The 19,252-nt window shown below is 33.6% G+C and overlaps 1 protein-coding gene across 1 annotated transcript in view; it reads right to left on the reverse strand.

Moving 5' to 3' along the window:
• LOC149414185 (uncharacterized) overlaps nucleotides 1-7,261 on the reverse strand; it is a 34,370-nt gene extending 27,109 nt beyond the window's left edge. The window contains exon 1 of the mRNA XM_089644058.1: nucleotides 7,089-7,261. The gene's annotated coding sequence lies outside the window, so the exon portion shown is untranslated. The remainder of the gene's footprint in view (nucleotides 1-7,088) is intronic.
• Between the last annotated feature and the right edge of the window lie 11,991 nt (nucleotides 7,262-19,252).

The raw sequence follows: 19,252 nt of genomic DNA on the forward strand, positions 1-19,252 counted from the left end.
CTCAAAGAAAATTTACATTGGATGATACATTTTTAATGTTATTTCAACCGCTACCATAGGGATGTAGGGATGCCGCTGTGTTATGGTTAGTAATTTCTTAGTAATTTATTCAACTCTGATTTAGTTAATATTTTATGTGACAAATAATAAGTTAATAATGAATTAAACATTTTATTTTCAATAGTATAAAATAAAGTCGCTATCCGCGTCTGTCTGTTTGTGCGCTTAGTTCTAAACTACACACTGGATTGTGATAGGGTTTTCACCATCATTTAGAGAATTTCTTCCGATAGGTTTACATATACAACGTGCATTTTTTTTTTTTTTTTTTGTAATTATTTTTTATTTTTAATAATATGTTTACATGGTACATAATTCATTTTACATCTTGGGTCTTTTTACTACTCTTCCATTGAAAGCATTTGCTTGTGTATGGAAGGGGAGTGTACATAAATGTTGTTGTTAGTTAGTACTTAAATAATTCATTGTACATAAATGTATGTTTGCTGTAGTATTTTTTTTAATAGTAGTGAAGGATAATATATTAATTTAATAAATTTTTAAAAAGAAAGGAAGTTATGGAAAACTAAGGATATTTGTGAGATTAATTAAGTGACAGTAGTTTTTTTTTTCAGAATATTTTTAAAGTGTCTCTTGACAGATAGCAGTATTCGGGTTTTATCATTAATTCTTCTGATTTCTTCTGGTAGACGATTGAAAAAAGTTCTTCCCTGGTAAGTATAATGATGTTGTGCAAAAGACGTATTTAGTTTTGGGCATATAAAAACATGTCTAAGTCGCGTTCTGTTTTCATTTAAAAATTGATATTTATCTTTTTCTTTTATAATTTGGATTAATGAGTTTTTAATATATAGGTCTTTAAATGTAGGTACTTGAAATTCTTCAAACAGGCGTTCTGTTGGGTAGTCAAAGGATTTTTTTAATATAATTTTAATAATTGTTATATTATATTTATAGAAAGTAGAGAAAAGTCGATGATTTATAATAACGTCGTAAAAATATATTTTCGGTCACTACATTGCTAACGCTGGCTAAACCTTATGAGATACATCAAAATATTGTACTATGGAATTTTATATCTTGAAAAGGCCTACAGAAAAGTCAGGGAGGGTATATGTCTATCACTTAAGGATAACCCCTAGCAACACCGGGTACACGTCAGCTAATATTTTACATGAATTAGGTCAATTGAGGAATGTGAGAGATGTATGGAGTGAGATTAGGGGGTTAAAGTGTAGAATGTTTGGGTGTTGTAATTGAAATGTATTGCAGATGTAGATTGTTAGGAAGCTTTGTAGATGCACGCACAGATGGCGGTGCATAGAGCTTGCGGGGAAGTCCGCAAGATGGAGCCAGTGGCCAGTTGTCGCCATGGACAGTCGAAGGCTCTCAGACAATCTCACTGGCCCAGATTCCAATTAGCAAGCTTCTAGTTAGGTCGACTATCGAGTCACCATTATAATATGTGGAGTATTAATAAATCCCTGATTAATATAAAGAACCATTTTATTATTAAACTCCTTCCAAGACGAGTTGGAGACCTGTTTGTGCGAACACAAGTAAGAATCCATAGAGTTATTTGTGTTTTGAAAGTTATTGAGTTGAGTTGAGATTTTTAGGATATCAGGGAGCAGGTTGAAGGTTTTGGGAGCTAGGAAGGTGAATTGTCTTTGTGCTGATGTAGTATGAAGTTTAGGTACATTGTAAATTTTACTTCCGAGTTTGCTAAACAAAAAATTCAAAATATCACTGTATTGTACTATATGTAATTGTGGAATATTCCTGCCGGTTCCTACGGGTTGAATAATAATTATAATAAATGTATTCCTAACATAAATAAAGAAGATAATTTATTCTTTAAAATACAAAATCGATGGCAATAATTTTACCAAACAATGAATTTTTCGTAACAAAACAATTTGATTTCTAAAATCATTCGAATTGGACAACTAATAAAATAATGTATGAATGTAAATGAAGAAAGTAATGTGTGGCAAAGTCAAGTTTGTAGCTTTTAATCCTCTGCCTACACCCACGGAAAAAAAATCACATGGTGTTTATTTAGATAACCATGTTTATAGTCCACAAAGAATATATATCAATACAGAGTTTTTTTAGCGTTATATCCTCTCTGCCTACCCCCGATGAGACGGGCGTGATACTTGATAAATTAGATACTTAAAAATATTACGTTTGTCGAAATAATCGATTTTTTTACACGAATATTTAGAATAACAACAAAATCTATCCCAATTTTTTGCAGCCAAACGAAAAATCAAAACAACTTACCCCATATTTCTAGAATAAAAGTTCACAGCCTAAGAAAAATTAAACTAGATTCACTAGATGTCATTTTCTTCACAATCGAACAAATTTGTAATCATGGAATTGGTAATCCGTGATGATATCATTACGTTATTTAGTTAAAAACGCAATATTATATAATTATATAATGTAAATTACGCATCTCTCTACGAGAAGCCATGACATTACAAACACACAAGCAGTACATATAAAAATATTAATTTAGTTGTCGAATTTGTACTTAGCGTGTAGATTTTTGACATTACCAAAAAATCTACGAAAGATAACTTGAAAAGCATGAATATTTTACAAAATTTAGGGTTTTTGATGTAATTGACGAAATATATTCAAAAAATATACGTAATCGATTGAAATCACAACAAAATATGACGCCATTTTGTCGAGAATGCGTAATTTTAGACAATGCATTCCAAAAATCAATACTTCCTAAGAAGAAAATCTGTACGAATATACCAGTAAAGAAACTCTTTAACGGTGAGCTCGGGCATCGTGAAATGTGCGCAGATCCTTCCGTCTGTAACATCAACCATTTTCAGATCGCTACAACTTTTCAATCATGAGTTAAGAAAATATTGAATATTCAAAATATCCGTCCATTTGTACGGTTACAAGGGAGAACATTTGATTGTGAGAGCTCTGACGTCGTGAAATTTGCACATAATTGAAATTTATAGATAATTTCAGTTAAACGTCTTGAAACATGGATTATGAAGATTTGAAATGTTCATAGCGATTTCGTTCATTTTCTCAAAATCTTAACTATAAAGCAAAGTATTCGTTTGTGATTCTTACTAAAAACTCTCGAACGGTGAGGAGCTCCGGCGTTATGAAATTAACAAAGCTTTTTCACTCCTTTATTTTTAGCTCTAAACATATTTTCCATCAAGAGCTACATAAAGTACCCACTTCGAAATATCAACTTTGAAGCTGGAACTGTATATGTGTCCTACACGCTGACAACTGAGCTCTGGAGTCATGAAATTTGTTTTGCAACGTGGGTTTTTCGCCTGGAAAATCTACATTGATCGTAGGTGTGTTGACACAACTATTTCATAGCTGCCAAACTCATTTCAATCGTGAGCTATAGAGCTTTGAAGAGGAGGGATGGAAGTCCATGGCTATAAATATCTATTCACTAAACACGGCTAATGCCATTTCAAGCAACGTTCGCTCCTGAATGGTGGTCTTTCACCAGGGCGATACTACGTAATAAATAAACAAACTACGTAAATTAAATTAAAACTTACGACCTCCAAGTCCGGAGCCAAGGAATCTAGCACATCAATATTAATCTTGAGCGAATCCTGTTAGTAAATAGCTTTAGCTGTGTTTAGTGACCCTCTCCACTACCTTCAGGCTCACATCACCGGCAACGGTACTTGGGACTCTTGTGCGCAATATTCACATAAAATTATCTATAAAATATCATTTAATACATACAAAAACAAGGCGTCTCGTATATTTGTCAAAACTAAAATATTATTTTAGAAGCTCCTTAGCGCATGGTGGAAATGACTTACCGGCATGAAAATAGTTGCGTTGTCTTGAAGACAGCAGATGTAAAAATATGTGAAAATTTCATGACTCCAGAGCACACAGTTCGAGCGATGTGAGCTGGACACAAAAACAGATTTCCTACTCATAGTTAAGATATAAAAAAAATAATATTTCAAAACTGAGATGGAAATGACAGCGCGACCTGAAAATAGTTGCATTTAACCTAGAGATTCCAGACAGAAAATTAAGTGGGTATTTCATGACTCCAGAGCACACCGTTCGAGAGTTCTTTTGAGGAGATGCGTTAATGTAGAAATTTCAAAGGCGCAAATTTCATGATGCCATAGCTCAACGTTTGAATGCTCCAACACAAAATTAATTCGTGGATCACGTTTGAAAAGACGTTGCGAGCGGAAATTAGTAGCGTTGAGGAAAAATAACTGTAAATTTCATGATGCCAGAGCTCAACTTTTGAATGCTCCAACACAAAATTAATTCGTCGATCACTTTTGAAAAAACGTTGCGAGCGGAAATTAAGTTGTTGCGTTGAAGAAAAATAAGTGTAAATTTCATAATGCCAGCGCTCACCGTTCGAGAGTTCTTAGTGCAGCACGCAAACGTGTTTTATGATGTAAGATTTGCGAATGAATAGTTAAAAACACAAATGTTGGAAATGAAGTTGCGACATGAAAATAGTTGCGATGCAGAAAAACCTGTGTGAATTTCATAATCCTAGAGCACACCGTTCGAAAGTTGTTAGTGGAACACACAAAGTTGCGATTGAAACAAATATACGATATAACAAAATGGCCGCTTATCTTTTTTAACATTTTAAAGCTTAAAACAAAATGGCGGCTTGTCTTATTTGTTAACATTCTTACTGTCAAACTACATTCCATAGCACATAGTTGAAATGACTTTCCAAATCGAAAATAGATGCGGTGCAGAATAACCTGTGTAAATTCAATTACGCTAGTGCTCACCGCTTAAAAATTGTTAGTGTCACACACAAAAATGTTGAAGCCTAAAACAAAATGGCGGCTTGTCTTGTTTGTTAACATTCGTACTGTCAAACTACATTCCATAGCACATAGTTGAAATAGAAGAACCTGTGTAAATTTAATTACGCTAGTGCTCACCGTTCGAAAGTTTTTGATGTCACACACAATCATTTTAAGCTTAAAACAAAATGGCTGCTTGTCTTATTTGTTAACATTCGTACTGTCAAACTACATTCCATAGCACATAGTTGAAATGACTTTCCAAATCGAAAATAGATGCGGTGCAGAATAACCTGTGCACATTTCATTACGCTAGTGCTCACCGTTCGAAAGTTGCTAGTGTCACACACAAACATTTAAAGCTTAAAACAAAATGGCGGCTTGTCTTATTTGTTAACATTCGTACTGTCAAACTACATTCCATAGCACATAGTTGAAATGACATTCCAAATCGAAAATAGTTGCGGTGTAGAATCTGTGTAAATTTCATTACGCTATTGCTCTCCGTTCAAAAGTTTTTAGTGTCACACACAAACATTTTGAAGCTTGAAGCAAAATGGCGGCTTGTCTTATTTTTGACATTTCTTTTACTGTCCACTAAATTTCGTAGCAAATAGTGGAAATGACGTTCCAATTCTAAAATAGTAGAAGTGCAGAAAATCTGTATAAATTTTACTACGCTAGATCTCACCGGTCGAGAATTGTTAGTGTCACACACAAAATTTTCGACTTAAAACAAAATGGCGGCTTTTTTTACATTTGCTAAACTGTCAAAATAAAGTTCATGGTGGAAATGACGTTTCAAACTGAAAACAGATGCATTTCAGAAAAACCTGGGTAAACTTCATGACGCCAGAGCTCACCGTTCGTCCTTTTTCTAATTTACAGTTAACATTTGATCATAACATGTAATAGTGAACAAAACAATTGCAATAAACGGTTTTTTTCAAAATTACTTAGCTCATCATGGAAATGATGTTGCATACAGAAAATAGCCACTCCAACGCAGAAGTCATAAAACATAGAAAAACATACACCACAGAAATTTCAGATAGAAAACTGTAAATTTTTAAATGTCTCAGCTTGGTGCTCACCGTTCGAGAGTTTTTGTTCTTAGTGTTAACACATAACAGGTTTTCTGCTTTTTAACTTAGCGATATGACGTCTTGTCTCCGTGTTTTGTAAGTTAAATGGTTATATTTTTGTATAAAGCTCCATAACTCATGTTGGAAATTATGTTGAGAACAGTAAATAACTTCGTTAGTATAGAAATCATAAAACCATAGAAAAATTTAGACAAATTCATAGAAAAAACTAAGTACAGTTGCAGAGCTCACCGTTCGAGAGTTCTTAGGCGCTCGACATAAACTGTGCTGCAAACTCTGCGCAGAAAAGTAAACTTCGCTTAAGTAAGTAAACGGTTTGCAGCACACTTAATTTTGAGACTTTTCTGCGCAGGGTCTTTCCAGTACGCGGTTTTTATCGATTCCTTACCGGCCCGTGAGGGATGGCGGTATAAAAATATTTAGTTTTTGCTTTATATTTCATTTTCATTCCGTGGTTTTCATTCCAGTTGATTTGTAAGCCTTAATCTTACAAAAAATACTATTTTACTGTAATGGAGTTTTAAAAATTGACATACATATATTTATTTTAACTTTACAACTGTCGTAACGGTGATTGATAAGAGAATGTTGTTTGTTTTGATAAAAAAATGACATCAGTTTTGAAAATATCTGGTTTCATTTTATTAATAAAAATTCAATATTAGAATTCAGAAGCAGTTGTCAAATTCTGGAAGGTCTACTTCTAGCGTCATGGCCAAATATTCGTGGTTTTAATACAAATCCGTACTCACAAAAATGTACATTTCTTGAGCAGATTCTTAATAAAACCACCATGTTTTAGAATATAATAATAAATAAACATTCATTATTCATCATAAGTATAATATTTATACAAAAATATGGATAACAAAATATATAAATACCAATTTAAAGTCGACGGTATTTTAATTACGCCTCTGCTGTGAACGTCACGAGTGTCATTCCGACAAAGGTTTCAAGTAACTAATTAGCAGCAAAATCAAACAAAATTACAACAAAATATATTAAATACGTAATTATATTGAATCTATCTCTCAGATACCATGATTTAAACCGAATGATTTCGATTAGCTGGAGATAAAGAACATCGACTAAGTACAAGTACAATGTTTGCATTGGGAATAAGGAATAAACTCACCTCAGAATTACGCGTTTACCATCGAAGCACAATTTACACTTAAATATCTATTTAAGATGATCTAGTTATGTATTAATTAGATAAAATGGTGTAGATGTTGAAATATGCAGATAATATTATTTTTAGTCAAAGGTTTTCAGCAACGACCGAAAGCTCAGCGATGCGCCGTGTGATTTTTTTGTACTTTTTCTATGGTTTTTAGGCTGTCGCGTTGGAACCTTTGTGGCCCCCAATAGCAGTAGTGATTACTCATCGAATTATAGTATGCATTCTTCTTCTTGCGTCGGTTGTTCATTGCTCAGGATCGAGCCCAATACTACAATTTCCGTGGTGGGCTAGGTTCCTTCACCAGAGTACCAAACGAAAGTGATGCTTGGACACCCCTACGCAGTGGCTTATTTGGCCTTCTAATTTGTCAGTGACATTGGTTTATCCAGTTTGGAATCCTCTGTACGCCCGCGGGGGTAATCACTCCCAGGTTAGGTTAGAAACCGCTGCTTTAGACAGACAATTGACAGCCTGTTGTGGATTGCCTAGCTCTTCCAGAGTGGATGGCATTTGATTGGCTGTCCATGGAGGCCTAAGCCTTTCTCTGCAGCACCACATTTCAATGGTGTCTGTTCGGGTTCTTTGATTTGACTCATACCGTACTAAAATATGAGGGAAATTAGCGCCCAAACGAGTCTCATCTCGGTGGTCTTCGTTATCCTTCTGTCACTCCATCTTCTGCGTTTTTCTCATCATTATTAGACTTCCGATTGAATGCTATAAAAATAGCACAATTTACACTTGCAATACCAATACCTATCTTACATTGTACTTGTGGAAGTCCCGGCGTTGCCGCTCTTTAAGGGCTTTTGAGTTTTTTGAAATCAGGCTTAGACAGTAACGTTCCGCTTGTTTTGAACATTGAAATATTGAAAATAAAACTGTTGATTTGTATAAAAATTAAATTTATATGAATATATAGAAGAAGATGACTTAAATAAACAATAAAAAAGTAAAATTATCACCAAAATATGCATGTTTCATTGTTCAACCTAATAAACAGTTGAATACGAATCTCAGAGTTTTTGTTTCCAACTGAAATCTGGCGGGTTTTTACCATTTTTTGTAAAGTTTTATTTAATTAATTTCGTAAAGGGGAGTTTTACACAGAATGACCGCATAGATTTTCTAAAAACGCTCGTTTGACTCATTTTTGAAGAATGATATGATTTGAAATTTCCCGGCCAAAAGTATATAAGTGGTAAATTTTTGAGGTATTATGCCGTTTTTTAGCCAACATTTCGGACAGCATTACAGTGTCCATCATAAGGACAAATGTGTAACACATGTAAAATGATAAACATGACTGAAGTATGGAAAAACGGCTAAAATGCGGAGATTTAAACGGACTCGAATACAAAAAAACGAAATGTTCAGGAGAGCCGATAAATTATGTGTTTTTTAATAAATCTCTTTTGGTAAATTCCACATAAAATTGATAGATAATTGAAATAAATATTCTATTTGCAATTAGGTAATAATCTAAATATTTGTGAAAATTACGAGAGATTTGATAAAAACACTTTTATGCGTAATTTTTTTCGACTCTTCCGAATATTTCGTCTTTTGGAATTTTTGATAAGTGTGCTTCTCGGGTACAGATATGGATTGCGTAAATGCTTGTAGTCGTAATTCGTTCTCTATAATGCTTCGACTATATTTTTCTCTTAGTAAGTTTTCGAAATATCCGGTGTGTATCGTCCTTATTGTTTTCAGCACTCAATACAAGAGATGAGAGAAGCTTAGCGGAAAACATTTCATATAAATTATTAAGATTTGTATTACATTACAAAAAGGCAATATTACCTAAATTGTATACATAAAAAATACAATTGAATTTTAAAACTTACCTATATAATCTAATACACAAGATATTCAACCGTATCTCATGATAATATAATAAACTTACTATTGCGTAAATTTAATTCATGTTTTAATTATTTTATCTATTATAAATAAACACATACCTACATGTGTAAAACGTATTGACAGCATCCGTTGTCGAGGGGTAAGGCTCTCGACTATCAATCCGAAGGTCGCGGGTTCAAATCCCGGCGTGCGCAAGTAAATTTTATTTGATTATTTTGTGTTATTTCACAATTTATTAATTAAAATAATATTTAATATAATTGCGGTACGTTACAGTATGGAAGATACTCTCAGTATCGCCCTGGTGTAAGACCACCACTCTGAATTGAAACGTTGCTTGAAATGGCTTTAACCGTGTTTGGTGACCAGATTTGAATAGCCAGGTACTTCCCCACCCAACTAACTTCAGCTTCACAACAAACCTCAATTGGGGATGCCATAGTCTTACTGGTTCCAGACGGTTGGAGCGGTTGGGACCCTTGTGCAGTATTCACATTTAAAAAAAACATATATAGGTACATAAAACGAAATTCTGTAAAAATAACCTTTAAAATATTCTACCGGTTCCCGACGGAATCGAAATATTATTAACAATAATAATATTTATTTTTCCTGTATCTGTGGTCACTGATGACTCATGACCATAAACAATATCAGCAAGGAAAGGAGTCGAGCCGATTCGTCGGTATTTATATTATTGAACAAATCTTAGAAACTCTATGGAATTTTTCATAAAATGCAACACGAAGTCAGTTTTGCTTTTTGCATTTACTACAGCAAGTAATGCTGGGTAGATAATCATTATGGTAAACTTATTCATTTATTTTGGCGGCTCCTTTACGGGTCGGTAAGGAATTGATAAAAACCGAATTTATACCGAGAGCGCGCCGATATATATTTCTATCAATGGCGTCGGTTCCCGCGTGCGATCTACTTCTGGTATATCGTACACGGGGCAAGGTTTCAACGAGTTCACAAATATAAGGAACTTCTAATTTACTTGTTAGTAAATATTTACTGATCCACCGCACTTTTTACTATGCACAGATTATGGAAATTACGACGCATTTCATATTAAATAACAGAACAAAACTTTTTTTAATAATTTTCGGAGCTTACTTTGCGATTTTTTTCTATCGAGGTAATTTTATATAATTCACGTTTCGGCATAACTTAACGAATGTTTAGATAGTATCTTCAAAAATAACATATATATATTTTTTGGAACTTAAAACTTAAGGAGTTAACGAGAAACTTGTTATAAATCGGTAGAAATTGGTAGTCTTAATTAGAATAATTACTGTAAGAACTATTTTCATCGGGGGATGCAATAAATTATCATTTTTCGTCAGAGTTCAAAATTTCACGTTTTAGGTCCTTCGTACATATGGAAATACTTACAAGCTATGTGACTGTGAGGTAACCACAAGTGGCCTACAAATATGCTACTCTTTAATGCTGGTTTCCGTAAACGGCAGATTTTTATTTATTTCTTGGATAATCTGTATAGCGCCGCTTTACATTATTACAAAAAAATATAAATATTACAAAAATAAAGAGAAGTTAAGCTAAGTTAAGTAAAATGAAGTACAGAAACAGGTGACACGAAGATAGAAGATGGAGACTCTGCAGCAAGAATCCTAGGTGGTGAAGAAACTGGACCAGCTGCTACAGCGAGAGAGTCCACCGCGTCCACCAACAGTGCCAGCACGAGGTTCGTCATCCGCCCAGCTATGTGTCTGCTGCTAATAAAACGCTGACACAATATCATCACATAGATACCAGACCTTGGCAGCACCGCTGTGACGTTCGACGAAGGTAGAAGATGAAGACTCTGCAACAAGAATCGTTAGAAATAATTGTGTTATGAGATTCTGAGTTTCAGCTAAGGTATTTTTAATAAAATGAAACATTTCTTACATTTTTAAAAGTACTTTAATGATATGAAAAAAACACAGTAATCATAAAAGAAAAGAAAAACACTTTGGACGGGTTGTTTCGGAGAATTGGAACAATTCATCAAATTTTAATCGTTCAATTTCGGGTTCGGTGAAAGTCCTATTCAAGTTCTGTTATTATATAATTATAGGCTAGTTGCTTGACATAACTGAAATAATAACAGAACTTGGAAAAATCATCCGAAACAACCCGTCCTTAATAAAGAAAGTTTTCCAGGATCGGAGGAAAGAGACTTGGTCGGAACTTCAATTACACTTTTAATATCGTCATAATTGTTAGCACAAGCTGCGTCAAGCCATATGCCCTAGCAAGTTATGGAGGTAACTGAAGATTTAGAAATTTGTCTTTGTAAAATTGAATGCAAGTAAGGCTTTTTAGAAATATTATTACAGTTAATAGGGGCACTTGTCAGGGGGAAACTGACTTTTTGAGCGGCAATGCAAAAGTTATACTAATCACCTAAAAAAATTATGATTTACGAAAAACGGTAAAAAAAATATAACATTGCATTTCTTCTGGTTTCTGGTTATCAGTATACATTCGTCATTCTTCGATTTTGATAGACCGATTACTATAGATTAACAGATGAAATGACATTCAACGATAAACGCGATTACAGAAATCTGGTTCTCATCGGCTACATATCCTACTCGAGCGATATTTGACATATTACGCATAGTTTGCAAAATCATTTTGAGCGATGGCTTGGCAAAATGTGCCTAATTTAAAGAACCTAAAAATATTAAATAAATGGTGAAATGTAGGTGGATTCATTGGCTTTAAATCGTAGTAAGCAGTTTTATATGTTTCCATATTAATATTTTGAGGAATGATACATACTTGACATCTACAAAACCATGTACGAGTTCATGCAGCGAGTTCACATTTACCCGGCTTATCTTGATTCCTACAGACGCATGACTGAGCCGCCTCACCAAATAGACAATAATCAAATATTGAATCTAAATAAATACATTTAGATGGGAAAGAGAAAGTCACGGAATGAAGGTAGTAGAATGGAGATATAACCTATTTTAGCTTCAAAATTTTGTATTTGAGAGAGCACCCCAAGAAACAAAATGTAACTTGCTCAGAAGACGTGATTTGTGGAATAGTTGTACATGATCTAAAGTGGAAGGATTGAAAAGCCGTAAAAAGTTACTTTGTATTTCAAGATGACCTCACGAACAGCCGCCTCGTATCCAGAAAACCCCTTTGGGTAAATAAACAGTTGTTATTAGGCACATTTTATCAAATAACACTGTTGTATCAGTTAGATAACAACGAGAAACAACTATTTGAGTAACCAACAATGGAAAATAATGCATTTTAAACGGCTATTTCGTTAACAACAAAAAAATTTAAAATTTGACGACTTTTCTTCACGCCATGTTTTGACATATGACATAAAGTTTTAACTTTTTATTCTAGAAAAAACCATTGAAATGTTTTATTTTACTTGTTCTACTCATGAAATACTTGCTTCTGTTTATTATCTAACTGATACAAAGTGCTTTTTTTAAGTGTGTAGAAAAACGTGTCCCACTTTTCTGTATATTTACTCTTTCAGTATCAACTCTCTCTCAAAGTGTCAAACTCAGTGGCAAGTGAAAAGTATTATGTGCTGAAGCAAATGACTCCCGATGTCGTCGACTTGCTAAACAACCTCAGCATACCACGTTGGCCTCCACCAACTATACTTCTCCGTACGAAGAAGAAAATAAACAGAAAAGAATACGAAAAAAAACATTCTTTAGAGTTCGTTAGAGAGAAGAGAAAATGTCGTTTGCGCCTTCACTTGATCAGATGGCAGAACTTATTTCATTAATATCACTTTCTATGTTTCTGAGCTAGGCTAGCGAATTTAAAAATGACCGGAGAAAAGGAAGAGGAACAAGTTTCGTAGCGTAGTTCATTGTACGCTCGTTTTGTTTCAGCACTCTTTCATCAGGTCCGGCCCTGAGCCGAACGTCGCTTGGCGCTAGAAAAACCTCGAGGGCGCACAGTGGGCTGAAAATCGCCTTTCATAGACATAGAGACTTGAATTTTCAAGGGTATTTTTTTTGGCTAGAAATGGATTCTGCTGATCATTACTATGCTATAAAATTTCGTATGAAGCAATTGCGTGTACAAATGAAGGAGTTATCATTTTTTTAAGAAAAAATTGTATGGCACTGACATTAAAAATGAGGCTATCTCTGGAATCATAAGGATGGCCATTATATACTTACACACAGATATACTACTATTTATTTGCATTTTCATACATTATTATATTCACATACTTCGTATTGTGGCGCAACTTGCGCTTTTTTTTTAATCTTCAAAGTTGAAATAAAAACTTTTTTATGTTGATGATTTATTTTAATGCTTAAATGCTTTACATATGAGTATGAAAAAAGCGCAAGTTGCGCCACCATACGAAGTATGTCAAAAATACAAATAAATAGTAGTAAGTATATCTGTGTGTAAGGATATAATGGCCATCCTGATGATTCCAGAGATAGCCTCATTTTTAATGTCAGTGCCTTACAATTTTTTCTTTAAAAAATGATAACTCCTTCCAGAGGCGGATTTGCAGTCTTGGCCGCCCTAGGCCCCAGACCATGTAGCCGCCCATTTCTCAGTACCCATCATATTGACCAGGAGTATTCAAACTTTTCAGTAAGTTCCTAGGGTCAAAACCGTTAATTTTCCTGCCATTATCATTCATGGTTCATGGGATGAGATTTGTCCAGGTCTTGGTGGCGGATACGTCTGCCCACCTGCTGCATGGCGGGCCGGATCGAGAGAGACTGGGTGAGGGAGGCCTTTTGACCTTTCCAGCCGGACTATCTTGACCCATCGCCTTGCACCGCAGTTAGAGGGATGTATTCATACGTCCCGTCACTCCTGGACACACTAATCCCCAGATTCCTACCCACCCCTCATACATTTTCCTTTTCAGAACTTCCTATCCTTCCCTTCCTTAAAAAGACCCTCCACACAGCATCACCTAAGATGACATAGGTCGTGAGGGAAAATATTTTCCTCAAAGCCTCCTGTGTGGAATTAATGTAAAAAAATACGCTTGCTAAATTCGCTAGTTCAATTACTGTATAATTGTCTATTGTCGCAGGCCGGATTGATGACATTGGCGGGCCGTTGTTTGGAGACCCCTGATATAGACTATAGACTACATAATGAATTTACTTTATTGACAACTTTTATCGAAATCGATTCAGAAATTTAGTTAACTATAATAGCTGCTAGTTTGTAATACTTTCTAAGGTTTCAAGGATTTGAATAAAACATTTAAAACAGTTTTAGGTTTAATTTATTTAACTAGTTTCAGGTTTATTCCCATACAATAATATATAAGTGTTTCACAGTTACAATTAGGGTTGCCAGATACGGGCTGAATAAAAAGTTATTATTAAGTCTCCAAACAAATAAAAGAAATCAGCACCTCTTTTAAATAAAAATCAACTTAAGGTACATATTCGAATATAATAACTAAACTTAAAATACAAATTAAAACGTTGGTAAAAAATATTTACGTAAAGCATTATCTAGCATAAAAAAAAACTGAACTCTGTAGGGATTGGAAATACGCGAGCGGGCGAGCGACGGAGCATGATAGGAGTGGCGAGGGTGGCTGCGGGGCGTGGGGGCGCGCTGTGTGCTGTGTGTGAACACGCTCTTGCATATCGCTATTTCGTACGTAGAATATTTAGGTACTTAGGAAGTAATTTCTTGTTATTATATGCGACTTTTTTGTCACGATTGGCCGCCCCTAATATCTGGCCGCCCTAGGCCCGGGCCTACATAGGCCTAAGGGCAAATCCGCCTCTGACTCCTTCATTTGTACACGCAATTGCTTCATATGAAATTTTATAGCATAGTAATGATCAGCAGAATCCATTTCTAGCCATAAAAAATACCCTTGAAAATGCAAGTCTCTATGTCTATGAAAGGCGATTTTCAGCCCACTGTGCGGCGCTGCGTTAGGTTATTATCAGCGCCTCGGCCCCTTGAATCAGCGATATCACTGCTCCAATTGCGCCTACACTCATAGAGTTTTCTTTATAACGTTCATTTAAAGCTGGTTATATTGTAAATAGAACCCGTAGAAGCCATGGACAGTGGGAAAGTGGAAAGCAGGAGTAGCTGAAGAGATCAAAGACGCGTTGAACTGCAATCAGTCCGTGGCGCATGAATCATATTTTAAAATAATAAATAGTATAAAGGTACTGGTAACGAGCACCAAATTACGTCAATCTCGCTTTTGTCTGCTGGTAAATACATAAAACATCCATTTTGTGTTCCATCTAGTGGAGAACACTTATTTGGAATGCTACAGGTAAAATGATCACCCGCCATGCGCCGGCACAGTTTTCGTAACAACTTGATGTTTTTGTTAATTGTTTCGTCTTTCCAGATAGTGTGTTTTTGTATATATAAAAAGGATAGTTACTTATATTCAGAGAATGGTTTTTTTCTCTCTAATGTCATTTTAACAAAAAATACAAAGAAGTTTTCAGCTAAATAAGTGTTATGCACAGTAAAAGTGGTCATATGAGGATTTATTGTAAATGAATAAAGTGACTTTTGTGAATCGGAATTATGACATTTGATGTAAAATTTTGCGACACGCCTTTTCAAAGATAAAATAAAAACGACAAACTAACAATATAAAGATACATAATTTTCATGCGCGACTAATATGTCTAATGTATTCTAAAATATATATTTTAGAATACTAGGAGCATTTTTCATGGTTTGAAATACCAAAATCGAAGCGAATGCTAGAGTTAATACCAAATTTACGCTGAATTTAACTACCAGATTACTAACCAGTCTTCCCGAAAACAGCACCATTATAAAGCATAAATCTCTATTTATATACAGTAGCTAATTTATTTAATAAATGCATACAATTATTGCATTCTTTCAATATAATGATATTGAGTTTTTTTTCTTCCTTTTTTGTAACAAATATCTGATATAATTATAAAAGTTCTCGTTAGAACTCTGACAGAAAATATATATAAAAACAAAACAAAAACTTTATAACTGCCCGACATAAATAATCAACTTGAGCAATAAGCCCAAATATACTGGTTACTCCCAGTGTGAATAAATCTTTGGACAGAAATATATTAAATTCTATGTTACGAAATTATTCATTGCTCTACAAAACAAACAAAAAAATAAATAACGGATATGTATATATCTAAAACAAAAGAAAAACACGACTGAGAGAAAAAGGTGATATTCAACTCACAAACATTATGAAGACGATGTAAAGACATCTTGAAACTAAATACAAAAGTTTAAAAACTACCGCCGCCTCAGAACAGAAAACCCTAGTGAGGATTGTGAATTTAAAAAAAATGTATAATCTAAATAGTATAAAATCAAGTCGTTATCCGTGTCCGTCTGTTTGTGCGCTTAGTTCTTCTAAACTACGCAACGAATTTTGACAAGGTTTTCTCTATCATTTACAGAATTTTTTACAAAAGGTTTATATATAATATAATACGTGCCATTTATATTTATAGAAAGTCGAAAAAAAACAATGTTTTGTAATTGAATTGTATGTATTAAAAAGACCTACAGAAAAGTCTTTCGTGTTATATGTTTATCTACTAAGAATAACCCCCACCAACGCCAGCAGGTATACGTCAGCAAATTATATTATTCATTATACCTACATCATGCACAAACTTTGCAATTGAAACTAATATATATATATATTTAAATGATATCCTAAATAGGATATGGATATAAAAAGTTAGAGATACAATTACATGCAAAACTTATAGGTAGACTAGGTTAGATTAGTATTGATTGAAATATATGATAGTATAGATACATGATATAATATATTACAATAGCTAAAATGAATGCATTTATTTTCAGGTTTTGGTTGAAAGTAGGTAAGTGCCAATCAAGCTGTTAGTTCACCTTATTGACTACTTTTATTGACCCAGGTTTCCTCAGTTCCCCCAGGCAGTTCATTTTATATACACATTTATTTGACTTTTTACGTAAGTATGAGTAGACTTACATTTTATTGGTCATGATTTAAAAGATATGATATTAAAGCCTTTTTGTGCCTAGCTTCTGTGCAGTTAAATAGATCCGCTACATCTGCGTACCTAGTTCATTTGCGTTGTAGTAATGATAATATATATTTACAAAATAGTGTTCTTTTCTGAAGTAATTATTAATATATTAAATGGCGTTTTTTGTTCAGTTGAGTGGTTTCGGTTTTAGTCTGTATTTACTGTCAATATATTATCAATTTCCAATCTCCCTACGTTTTTAATCCAGCTTTTTTATTTGAGATTTTAATCTCTAAATGCTATAAAACCAAGTCACTATCCTCGTCTGTCAGTTTGTGCGCCTAGTTCTTCTAAACTATGCAACGGAGAGTTTTCACTATCGTTTAGAAATGTTCTTCCTAAAGGCTTATTTGTACAATACTTAAATATTATATTTATTAAAATTAGAGTACACGTCAGCTAGTGTTATAATATTTTTGTGAGTTTTGAATGAGAGTGGGATTTTGCTGTAGAGTTAAGAACCATAGTGTAGGAAGCTAATACATCATAATAATATCCATTGGAATTTCTCACTTCTCCAAGAGAGCAAATTAATTTTATTTTTTATTTATTTTTTAACTTGCCATACCGACACGCCCAAACCTTCACTTCACTGGCAGCTTTTTACAAAGTCATAGAAAAAATATTAAAATAGATTACGGCCCTCTTTTGACAGATCGTTCATGGAAGTTTTATGGATATTATTTCTTCAAAATGAATGAAAAACGCACATGTTATTTGATTATCACCAGGTATTTTATAGTTTGACTCATATAATTTATTCAATTAAATTTAAAGGATTGATTATACTCCATTAACTCAGTTCCAGAACTACTCTAATAGCTTGACATAATTTATTATACATATTGAAAACGTCCTTATTTTTAAGTCTGGCTGATAAGCTTTGCTATTTTCAATACTTCTTTTATATATAATAAATATTCATTATAATTCAGCTACTGATAACAGTTCTTAGCTCAATATAACTCAAATATTTAAATTGTTTTCGCTATATACAACCGAAAATGCAAGCTTTAACCAGTAAATCACCAAATTTCATAGTTTTACAATGGTCCACATTTATTTTTTTATGTTCATATTTGTTTTCTTTAATTTTGTCGATATTCAGTTTTCAAATTATCATTCACGAAAACTTTGATTTGACGTATTTGTAAAATCTGACAGTTCTCTATTTTTCTCTTGTAGTTTTTTTTGTTTTTTTCTATGGTTTTCTCGTTGATATTAGAAATACAAATCGGGGCAGTTTGTATGTTGCCGTTTACTTTGAGAAATTACTGTTTTTATCTATGGATTTCACGGATCATTAAAATTTATTCATTTTAAAGATCGCACAGAGTTGAGTCGAACATACTACTATTTTATAGCATTTCTTGCGCACTTTTTATTTAACATCAGAAAAGATATAATAAAATTAACCCACTGGAAAACTTTTGTAATAAGTGTAAATACATTTTTTCTTCTAAATCCTTGACCTGTCTTTCTCAATATAATAAGTGGAAGTATGCAATACACAAATGTGTGACATTTCATTGAAGTATATTTATTTTATTTTATTTGGTTTTACGCCCATCCGGGCGTTTACATGAATTTTAATAACAGAATATACCTAGTTAGCTATCGAAAATCATGCAAGTTTTTTAAAAGTATGATAAACTGAATATGAAAAAATATGAGTAAAACATGTAACAGTAACATAAAATAATATAGAAACTAGAACATACTACATATACGACAAATCACTAAAACTACATTACCAACTCTTCTAGAATTTGTCGGTGCTGGTATAGATTACGCTTAATTCTATAAATGGAGACAATAAATATATTAATAGTATCCCCAAACTTGTTGCCCAGATCATGCATTCTAGTGGTTAGTGAGTGTGTATGATAGTTGGTTGTGTATGTACTGCAGAAGAATGTTACATTGTGTCTTGTGTTCCTAGTCGGTGCATGGAATTTGATAGTGGTAACGATGGCTTGACTGTCAATAAAGTTTTTAATGACTAACACAACCACGTCTGACATAATTATTTCGCAAGGACATTCGTAAAACCAAGTTATCGATTTTTATTTCTAAATTGTAATGTCACATCCCAAAGTATTTCCTTGATATGAAAATAACATGTCGTGTTACCTATGTTTCTTTGTTTAAAATAATTACTGTCCTACTAAACGATAT

This window comes from Hesperophylax consimilis, chromosome 20 (genome assembly GCF_061612785.1).
Source record: "Hesperophylax consimilis isolate HC1 chromosome 20, BYU_Hcon_1.0, whole genome shotgun sequence".
In the NCBI taxonomy this organism is placed as follows: Eukaryota; Metazoa; Arthropoda; class Insecta; order Trichoptera; family Limnephilidae; genus Hesperophylax; species Hesperophylax consimilis.